This window comes from Danio rerio, chromosome 21 (genome assembly GCF_049306965.1).
Source record: "Danio rerio strain Tuebingen ecotype United States chromosome 21, GRCz12tu, whole genome shotgun sequence".
Classification (NCBI taxonomy): domain Eukaryota; kingdom Metazoa; phylum Chordata; class Actinopteri; order Cypriniformes; family Danionidae; genus Danio; species Danio rerio.
In genome coordinates this window covers 50,052,501-50,060,465 of record NC_133196.1, presented here as the reverse complement: position 1 = coordinate 50,060,465, position 7,965 = coordinate 50,052,501, and the positions used below count along the sequence as shown (strand labels likewise).

The 7,965-nt window shown below is 45.8% G+C and overlaps 1 protein-coding gene across 1 annotated transcript in view; it reads right to left on the bottom strand.

Moving 5' to 3' along the window:
* Positions 1-1,036: 1,036 nt before the first annotated feature.
* Positions 1,037-7,965, bottom strand: part of sec24a (SEC24 homolog A, COPII coat complex component) — a 113,366-nt gene continuing 106,437 nt past the window's right edge. Inside the window, exon 20 of the transcript XR_012396994.1 lies at positions 1,037-1,076. The gene's annotated coding sequence lies outside the window, so the exon portion shown is untranslated. The remainder of the gene's footprint in view (positions 1,077-7,965) is intronic.

Below are 7,965 nucleotides of genomic sequence, written 5' to 3'. Positions count from 1 at the left end.
CGTCTGCGCTCATGTCACTGCATTCACCGTGTTCATTGGGTTTGGTCTTGGTGTTCTGACTGATTTATTAGAGGAGAACACACAGCGGAGAATCCCCACAGTGCAGCAGACTCCACGTCCCTCAGTGAGATCTGTGCAGGAGCAGCAGGAGCTGAGGAGGAGATGCTCTACCGTGCAGCGCTGATGGAGACGCTGCTGCTCACTGATGATCTGTGTGATTCTCCAGTGTTGCGCATCACTCTGCTCCTCCTCTTTGTGCTGTCGTGTGTGTTCTGGTGTGTGTTTCTCCGCTGTGGTCAGTTGTGTTGTGCTATGCAGATGTGATTGTAGTTGAGATGCTCCTGCAGAATAATTCATTGCTCTCCACAGCTGATCTCCTGCGTCTGCTGTTTAATATCAAATCCTGCCGGCTCCGCTAGCCTGATCCACACGCCTGCAGACGGCTTCATTACAGCCTGGGCTACAGACGCCTGACAGCGCACACACACACACACACACACACACACCGGCAGCATAAATTGGCAGGGTTATGGAAAAGAGAGCAGCTTACGGTGCATCTCCAGGAGTCTCAAGGTGTATTTTTAGTCAAATGAGAGTGTGATATGGTTTGTTAAGATGCACCGGTGAGCGCCGAGGATCGCCCATACACACCTGAGAGTCTCTGCACACACACTGCCTTTCTTTCTGAGAGTGTGTGTCTTGTTTCTAGTCCAGATATCGGCAAACTCTCAAAACAAGAAGCATTTTCTACACAAGTAACAAATGATTTCAGGAATAATGAGTGGAAATGAGGAGAGTTTCTCATTACAGCCAGCAGAATAATCTGACATGAGGGAAGAGGAGTAATGCTGTGTCTCCATCTGACTGCAGAGTGTGTGTTTACCCTGTGCTCAGACTGTATGTTTCACTTGTCTAGAAAATGCTTCTTGATTTAATAATGTGATATTTGGACTAGAAACGAGACTGAAACTCTTAATGCAGTGTGTTCCAGCTGCTTACACACATTTTCAAAACCGCGTTTCCTTTATGAAAACTCTAAACTGCACACACACACACAGCAGAAGGCCCCACATCTCCTTCAGAATATGACACTGCATTCACAATGCCATGAGCACACGTCAGAATCAAGCATACATCACCTGACAAACCTGAAGATGTTCCTCCATTCCTCATGTTTGGTGCATTTAAACAGAGCAGAGTTATTCACAGATGTGTTTATTACCATCATGTTTCACTCACCGAACATGTTTAGAAATTGAAAGATGACACAGTTACAGTTTTTCTCAGTCGCTTTGCTTTATTTCTCAGATCAGAACTGAAATTCTCACACTGTCTTCAGATCATCCTCGTGTCTTGTGTGCGCATCAGAGCAGCCGCTTCTCGTTCCTTTAAACAAGCTGCGAATGCCTCCATGCCAATGATGATGTGCAGTTCCCTGCTGCTCCCGCATTATCAGCCGCTCATGTCATGTTGATCACGATAGATTATTTTGGCCTCTGTTGAATAGTCTCACCCCCACAACATTTAATCCTTTGCTCATGGCAGAAGTCTTTACATTCAAGATGGCTGATCAAGTTGTCAGAATATTGTCATGATGCATTTTTCTACACATTTCCATTAGGCTGTTGTCTAAATCTGTCCACAACTGCTGCATTTCTCCAGGTGAGTCTTGTCTGTTGCTATTGAAGGTGCGTCTGTAAGCGGCTTGTGCTGTGTTCACATTTCTACTGTTGTTTTGTGTTTTCTTTGTGCTGTGCAGTGTCCTTTCCTTTCTGTATGATCTGCCAACACATTACAGTACAATCAGCACGCAAAAATAGATAAAATAGCCATATTTGATATCAGAACTCTCCTCCAGAGAACAGTAGAGAATATTGACTAATAACCGGAGCATTATCTGTGGACGGCGACAGCAGAGCGTCATTCTGTCAGCACTGACTAGTTCATTGACACAGAAATGTAGTTTTGAGAGATCAACTAATGATTGTTTTGCAGGTCATCCAGGGTGTTTAGCTGTGTGTGCGTGCTGTTTTGAGAAGTGCACTCACTGTCTTGCAGATTTCACTTCTGATCTGAGAAATGCACCAAAGCCACTGAGGAAAAGGTCAAGGTAGAATTTATTGTCTCCCGTAGGAGAAATTTGTTTTAGAAAAAAGGTTCTGCTGTACATAGACACCAACAAGACAACATGTAACATACACACACATTAAAATCCAACCCTAAAATACCTCCTATTATAAATACAATTCCATAAAATCAGTAATTTTTACAATTTTTTTCTGAAAATAAAATACCATGTGCCCCACTGCCCTCTGTTATGCCAACCAATCCCGTTATCTTAATCTTTGACCGTCTTTCTCTACTTGCTCGTTTGTCAACTTGATCAAAAACTGGAAATTTAAGCAAAATAAATTACAACCTACAAAATTTCAACACATTTTTTGCTTCTCTTGATTTTTCCTCTTTTTTTAAATGTGTGTTTAATATTTTCTCCAACATATAAATGTGGCTGTGCTCGTGTTTGGAGTGTTATCTTCAGTTATTTTGTTGGATCAGCTCCAAATTTGGCTTCTATACTGACTAATCTGATGTAAATGCACACATGTAATATCGCAGAGCTTTCTATTAAACATATGAATTTAAAAGAGAGGTCTGTGAGGGGTGCACTCGTGTATATACTGAGCACTGTAAATGTCTGGATACATCATATAAACACTGGTTCTAAATCCAAAGCTCTGTGCTCTTTCACATGCTCATATCTACAGTTCAGTGCACTCTTACAGTGACGGTAATCTGCTGAGAGGAGCACAGGTACACTGTAAACACCAATGAAGACATGTGGAAGCACACAGCAGCATACAAACAACCATACACACACTGTATGGACAAACGTAATAAAAAAACATGTAAAGCAAAAGTGTGTGTGTGTGTGTGTGTGTGTGTGTGTGTGTGTGTGTGTGCGTGCGTGCGTGCGTGCGTGCGCGCGTGTGTGTGTGTGTGTGTGTGTAGCATTTTGTTTGGTTGTGTTTGCAGAAGGAAAGCATGTGGTTTCCTGTTAGGGTTTTGTGTGTAGAGTGTTGAAGAAAGGGTTTAACGTGAGTTCAGGCTGAGGAACAGCTTCTGGTGTTGGAGATTTGCTGTGTGGTTTTGCATTTTAAATTGAGAGTTTTCAGAAATCGTGTGACAAGAACAGATTGTGTGTGTAATCAGCTGGACAGACGGTTGTAATGTCAGTATCTGCAGTACGGTGTGAGTGTGTGCTGAACACCAGCAGCAGGGCTCACAGTAAGGCGCAGTGGTGTGTTTCTGCTTGACTTCTCGGTGTCGGTGCTTGAGTTTCATGACAGATGAGCTCTTCAGGTCTCCTCAGGAGTGTCAGTGTGTGATTTATATGAGAACGGCAGATCAGGGCACGGCAGATTCATCTTACGACACCGCTCAGAGAGAGAGATTCACTGCTGCAGAGACTTCACGTTCCAGATGAACAACTAAGCAGTCAGATTTTATAAAATGTGTTGATGTTTTCATGGATCACAAGATGCTATAGCCATACCATAATTACAGTAAAATGGCATAATCATGATGTCTGAATTAGAGTCACGATGCTGATGCTGAGGATCATTAAACGGGTCAGAACAGTCTCATTGAATGATCCATCGTGTGTTGTAGATATTAATTTTCGAACACAAAACTTTAATGAGACTGTCCTCAATAATAGCACAGATTGTCTGTAATAAGGCGGCACGCTGTCTCAGTGGTTAGCACTGTCATCTCACAGTAAGAAGGTCTCAGGTTTGCGCCTTGGCTGGGTCAGTTGGTGTTTCTGTGTGGAGTTTGCATGTTCTCCCCGTGTTGGCGTGGGTTTTCTCCGGGTGCTCCGGTTTCCCTCACAGTCCAAACACATGATGCAGAATGTCAACACTGACGCGGTTTACAGAGTTCAACATGAGCTACACAGCAGTTAGTAGCAGAATCACATGTTCCCTGCCACATCGCAGCAGTACTGTACATTAATAATGGACCGAGTCGACTGTAAATAAACATGTGTTGCGTATCAGGCCAGATTAGGGGACATGAGGGAAATGAAGCCGCAATCCTGGAAAGAGTCATAGAAACACAACCACATGCAGAACACACACACACACACATATACACACACACACACACACACACGTACGGTAGAAACGCTGATCCAGAACACTCACTTTGCTGGAGAACAGCCTTGTTTCCATCACACTCCACATGTTGGCAGATTCTGTGCAGCTCATATTTGCTCTTGTTGTTTGGTGTGGTCATGATGATGGACAAACACACATCCACACTGCTCTGATCACAGTACTGCAGACAGATAAACACACACACACACACACACACACACACACACACACACACACCATATGCTGGAGCACATTCAGGGAAGCAAATGCAGATCAGACATCTCTCATGATCTGATTACAGCCATGTGCTGAACACACACACACACACACACACACACACACACACTTCAGCTGATCACAAATGACAGATAACTGACACAACATACACTGTTCAGGATGGAGACTGTCCATCATCACCTGACCCTCATCATCTGTCTGTCCATCATCACCTGACCCTCATCATCTGTCTGTCCATCATCACTGTCCATCATCACCTGTCTGTTCATCATCACCTGTCCCTCATCACCTGACCATCATCACCTGTCCATCATCACCTGTCCATCATCACCTGTCTGTCCATCATCATCTGTCTGTCCATCATCACCTGTCCATCATTACCTGTCTGTCCATCATCACCTGTCCATCATCATCTGTCTGTCTATCATCACTGTCCATCATCACCTGTCTGTCCATCATCACCTGTCCATCATCACCTGTCCATCATCACCTGTCCATCATCACCTGTCCATCATCACCTGTCCATCATCACCTGTCCATCATCACCTGTCCATCATCACCTGTCCATCTTCAACTGACCATCATCACCTGTCCATCATCACCTGTCTGTCCATCTTCACCTGACCCTCATCAAATGTCAGGATGTTTTGAGATATAAGCTAGTTTTTCCCTCAGTGCTCGTCTCTGCTCCTCCTCTAGAGCGTCTGCAGGACAGTCCTGATCTCCACACGCACAGCAACTCTTCATCCAGAACTGAAAACAAAAACAAAAGAACATTATTCAGGCAGTGAGGTCAGCAGACACCTCACCTGAGCTTATCTCACACACACACACACACACACACACACACACACACACACACACACACACACACACACACACGTGTCATGTGGCTGTCACAGAGCTGGTTTGGGTGGTTGTGATGTTGGAGCATGCTGTTCAGTCCATTCAGATGATTTGTGTGTGAAGCTTGTTGTCGTATGGGTCATGCAGTAACATGCGATATCACAGTCCTTCAGTTCCGATGATCACAAACACACCTGTCGCATCTGCTGTAGTGTGATGCCTTCACTTTAATCAGGTGTTGACATTTTCTGACAGTTCGCTAAAGCCGCACACTGACAGCGAATCTGGCTCTGTTATTAGATGATACAGTTGAAGAAGGCGGCGGCACGATGGCACAGTGGGTAGCACATTCACCTCACAGCAAGAAGGTCTCTGGTTTGAGTCTCAGCTGGGTCAGTTGGTGTTTCTGTGTGGAGTTTGCATGTTCTCCCCGTGTTGGTGTGGGTTTCCTCCGGGTGCTCCGGTTTCCCCCACAGTCCAAACACATGCGCTATAGGGGAACTGATCAACTACACTGGCTGTAGTGTATGAGTGTGTGTGTTCAAGACCAAATAATTTAGTTAGTAGAGCTATTATGTTTAAAGATATGCAGAAAAACTTCTGTTAAACAGCACTTAGGAGTATTTAAAGAACAATACAGATGTCAGACGAGGGCGAATGCTTGAGTCTTCATTGATCTCATCATTGATGTACTCTGACGTGTGTGTGTGTGTGTGTGTGTGTGTGTGTGTGTGTGTGTGTGTGTGTGTGTGTGTGTGTGTGTGTGTGTGTGTGTGGTCAGTCGTCAGATCTGCTCCTCCTCTCCTTCTTCCTCCTCTGCTTGATCTTCATGTCTGAATGTGTTCTCCTCCAGCGATGCGTTCATTCCTGCGTAGTTTTAATCAGGTCACACACACACACACACACACACACACACACACACACACACACACACACACACACACACACACACAGAGAGGCTCGTCAGCGGAGGTGAATGAACTTGAAAAGTGAGCAGGCTTACAGTAAATGCCTGATGAATGTGCTTTTAAGACGTGGAAAAGAAAACAGAGCTGTCTTTCACTGCGGCCGCACCTACTTCTGTCAAAGACCTCCCGCAGCGTCTGCGCTCGCCTACAGACCCTAATCCCTCCGTTTGCACTTTAAGTAAATTATGAGCTGATCTGCCAAACGGAACCTGCCGGAGAGAAACTGGATGTGCTTCAGACGTCAAACACTGCAGCTTACACAGTCCTGCATGTGCCATTATGTGTGGCACCTGTACAAGCGCACGTGTTTCCACCAGCATCCGCACGCAGGATTGCCTTAAACGCTGTCAGAAGCAGAACCAAAGTCTCGTTTGACGTTTTCATTTGTGCGTCTGGAGGAGCAGCAGGAGGCCTGTGTGGATGGATATTCAGGGACGGCACCTTTGGCTTTGATTGACAGCAATAAGAGCGCGGCTAAAAACAAGCCAAACGTTATGTCAAATTGCGTTTGTTATGGGGAGCGGGCCATGCCTGACTGGGCCGCGGGGATTTGGGATAAATATACATGAGAGGTGCAGCTCTGGGCTCGGGCTCTAATTTGCGGGTGGAGGTGTGGACGGCGGGGTAAGATGAGCCGGCTCTGTAATGGGGCCGCCGTCCTAACAAGCTGCTTCTGAAGGCTCTGCGCTGCTGTAAATCCCTCCGGCCGCCGCTGTTACCTGCCTCTGTCCTGCTGCCGGGATGCACACGCCTGTTATTCTCATTTGTGTTTTACATGCTTTAGCACATTAGCTTTCCGCTCCATGTCTTTCAGACACTGGCTCATGTTCAGCAGGAGAACGGGCCGTCCGTACACCAGTCAACATGGGGATGTGAAAATAAGGCAAGCACCCTCCATTTCCAGAAGATAGATAAAACACACAGATCCTGAAATGACCCTAAACTCCTGAGGCTGCTCACTCAGAGCGGTTTCACTGCAAAACACACAGCTCCACTCAGTAAAGTGCTGAAGGGAAACCGCTTATCTTATTAAAGCGAAAGGCCTAATACACAGAAGCTGAACTCATCAAGCCTCATTCACCTTTTCTTCACCGTTTCCTTTCTCATTTAGATATTGTGTTTGGTTATTGATTAACAGAGGTCGCTTTAGGACCGCAGTGATCTGTATCGTCAGCATTCCAGTGCTGTCACAACTGCTGATGCTCATTTCTGGAGTTCACACTCAGACATTGCTTGACGCTATTAGCAGGTTTGACATGCTGTCCCGGGAGAGAACCCTGAGCTCGGAGATAATTGAGCCCAGGGCTCCTGCTAGGTCTTTTAGCATGTAAGGGGGTGCGAGATCGGGCGGCAAAGGTAGTGCTTTGGCCTCACAGCAAGAAGGTCTCTGGTTCAAGTCTCGGCTGGGTCAGTTGGTGTTTCTGTGTGGAGTTTGCATGTTCTCCCCGTGTTGGCGTGGGTTTCCTCCGGGTGCTCCGGTTTCCCCCACAGTCCAAACACATGCGCTATAGGGAAACTGATCAACTACACTGGCCGTAGTGTATGAGTGTCAATAAGTGTGCATGGGTGTTTTCCAGTACTGGATTGCAGCTGGAAGGGCATCCGCTGTGTAAAGCATATGCAGGAATATTTGGTGGTTCATTACACTGTGGCGACCCTTGATTAATAAAGGCACTAAGCCGAAAAGAAGGCAGAGTTCAGTGTGTGTGTTCTTGGTATTTATAACATTATGAGGACCAAATGTCCCCACAAGTATA